This window comes from Corvus brachyrhynchos, unplaced genomic scaffold (genome assembly GCF_000691975.1).
Source record: "Corvus brachyrhynchos isolate BGI_N302 unplaced genomic scaffold, ASM69197v1 scaffold225, whole genome shotgun sequence".
Classification (NCBI taxonomy): domain Eukaryota; kingdom Metazoa; phylum Chordata; class Aves; order Passeriformes; family Corvidae; genus Corvus; species Corvus brachyrhynchos.
In genome coordinates, this window is record NW_008238351.1 from 12411 (window position 1) to 15350 (window position 2940).

Genomic DNA, 2940 nt, shown 5'->3' on the forward strand with positions numbered 1-2940 from the left:
CAGCCTCTCTCTTCCTTTGTCTCCGAGCTAACCAGAGCCGATCCCATCGGCTCCTGCTGTGTTCCCTCTGCTGAGAAGCCAGCTAGCTAGCTCAGCCAGCAGCCCTTTTCCTGATGCCGAAGTCGCTTCTGGGACGCACAGAAGTAACGCAGCTGGGCTCTCTATGACCTGGGGCACACCAGAGCTCGTGCTTCGAGCACAAGTACTGCGTTACCCTTGATCTTGGATGCGGGTTGAGTTGACCAAGGGTCCCAACAGAAGGCGAAGTGATGCTGAGGAGTTGATGCTGTGCATTGTTGAGAAAGGCATGCTTGAAGGGGAAATTGGGTTTCATTTCAGTAGCAGTCACATACTTCTCATGCAGAGGATGTGTTGAAATCCCAGGTGAGGTTCTCCATCCCCAAAAGCCCATATTTCCTTTGAATTCCAGCCTTATGCTCCATTAATTTTTGGACGGAGGCAGGAAGAAGCCTGTTGGGGAAGGCTAAATGATGTTGGCTGCTCATTTGTTTAGATACATGGATTATGCGAACAGGTGCAGTTGTGCCTTGCAGAAGGATTTGGTGTCAAGGTTTCCTTGACTTGGTGGTGGTGGCACCTCTTGTCTCTGGGATGAGAGTTGTGCTTGGGCTTTGCTCCTGGTAGGGTAACCAGTATCCTGCATCTAATGTGTGAGGCTAATGGTGCCTGGGAAGGAAAGGTGACCCCATTTTTTGCAGAGGACATTGCAGAAGGAGTTGAGCTCAATAATCCTTATGGATTCGTTCCAACTTGAGATACTCTATGGTTTTGATAATTTTCCTGTTTGCCATTTCCTTTAGCCTCCAGGTGCTGTTATGGGATGGAGGTTTGGAGGGTGGTTTCCCCACCCCTCTTGGGCTTTGGGTTGGAACAGACCTTTAATGCTCATCTAGTCCAACTCCCACCCCTTTTCCAAGGTGTGATGTCTTCAGCACCTCATCTTCCATCCTGGATGGGCCAAGTTGGTGGGTGGGCTCTGTCTCTACCAGGATTAGAGTGTCTGAAACCATGTACCTGCATGTACTCACTAATGTTTGAAGGTCCTTCCCTTTGTGCTGATGTTTCCTTGATTTATGCTTTATTCATCACCCTGAAACAAATTTCAGAAATAGGTCATTGGTGACTGCATGTACGCATCTGCCCCGCCTCTCTTCAGGAATTGCATTTGGTGTGGATGTCTTTAAGTGAGTCTTGTTTGGTTTTATTTGTGTCTAATATATACCTTGTCTGTTATTTGAGAGGAGAGCATATTGTTTGCTCAAAGGCCCTAATGAGAATTAATCAAAGGAAGGGGGAGAGGGAACAGAGAAACTTGTCACCTTTTTTTTTAATACAGAAGACTTTTGGTTTTTGAGGTTTTTTTTGTTGTTGTTATTGGAGCCTATAGCTTTGGGGAATTTAAAAAAAAGAGACTGTAAAAAGAAAAAAGACAAGAAGCAAAACAATAAAATAAGGATGTTGTTAGATTTTATTTTCTTTTTCCTTCTGAAATATACTCATTGCAAAGGGGAGGAGAGAGTTCAGTTCCTCAGGATACCACATGAAATAAGCAGAGGAAGTACTCGCTTTTAAAAGGGGGTTTTCTATAAGGGTCAACCTATTGATAGCATCTTGTCTGGCTGCTCTGCTCTCAAAGGGAAGGTGGGAGGTGGGGGCTTGGGCTGCAGGAAATAACTTGGCTTGTTCTGGGCGCCTCCTGAAGGCCCCTGGGAAGGGGACCTCCAGCTCCTCAGTAGAGCTTCCTTCCCAAAAGAAAGCACATTTGGCCCTGAAAATGCTTTTTTTACTTATTATATTTTTATCATTTCATTGGATTGCATTTTTTTTGGTCTTATCAAATGTTCCTCCCCCATCAAGTCTGGAAACAGAACCTTTTATGATCATTACCTGCTCTTTTTTCCTCCCCAAATGTAATTGTAGCCATTTAATTTTATGAGGAGCTGATAGGATAGTTGAGTCATGAAGGAATACAGTTAACTACCCAAGCCGTGAAACAAAGCTGAATGCTTCCACATGAAAGAGCATTTTCTTTTTAATTTGCTGTGATTTACTGACATCTCCCTTCTGCATGCAGAAGTGCAGAGCTGAAAATTCCCAACTGGAAAGACCCAGTCAAGAAAGGAAAATAAATGCACTTTGCAGCAATGCTCCAAAACTCATTTTCTCATGCTTTTTTCTACTCCTTCCTGCATATTTTAGTTAGCAGAAGAATGTATTTGAAGAGGGCTTTAATGAGTTATTGGCAGGGTACGTGGCAAGTGCTTTGGCTTGGTCTTATCTAGTTTGGGCAGATGGGGATCCATAATGCCAGTTGGAGAATCCAGCATCCCTCATCCTCTCCAGATCAGGGCTGTACACTCTTCTTGATGCTCCTTGATGAAAGAATGGCTTTAATAAAAGAAAAAAAATGCCAATTTTGCTAGATTTGGAAACTGGAGTAGGTGGCTGAGGAAGAAGACATCATGGGTGAATGGTGGTAGTGGTTTCCTATAGCACCATAGGCTTTGGCCACCAGTGATGGGCAGTGGATGCTGGTGTAGTAACGGTGTTCAAGGCCAGTAGACCTCTAATGTCTTGAAGCTGGAAGGGCAGGATTTAGTGAGGCAGATTGCTCTCAGCAATGAGAATTTGGGAACGGGGCCAGCCTGGGGTTCACAGCCATTCTGTCAGGGAAATCACATGGGGGGGGGGTTGAGAGAATGATGGCAAGAGGAGCATTAAAAAGGGGATCAAAGCGAGTGCCCTTGCAGCTCTCCACAAGGTTCCTTTGATGATCAGGAGTCTGAGATCCAGGCACCACTGGGGTCTCAATCTCCGTCTGGAGGCTGAAAGCAGTTTCATTGATGGATACCAGAGGCACTGGAGGATGTGGGAGGGGGAGCAGTGAGGCCAGGGGGATGGATGGGGAGCGTTTTTCCT

At 45.5% G+C, this 2940-nt stretch overlaps 1 protein-coding gene across 1 annotated transcript in view; it reads left to right on the plus strand.

Annotated features, from left to right (window-relative positions):
• Positions 1-2940, plus strand: part of LOC103616361 (mothers against decapentaplegic homolog 7) — a gene marked incomplete at its 5' end in the record, with an annotated part of 50443 nt that overhangs the window by 8165 nt on the left and 39338 nt on the right. The gene's annotated exons all lie outside the window — the stretch shown is intronic.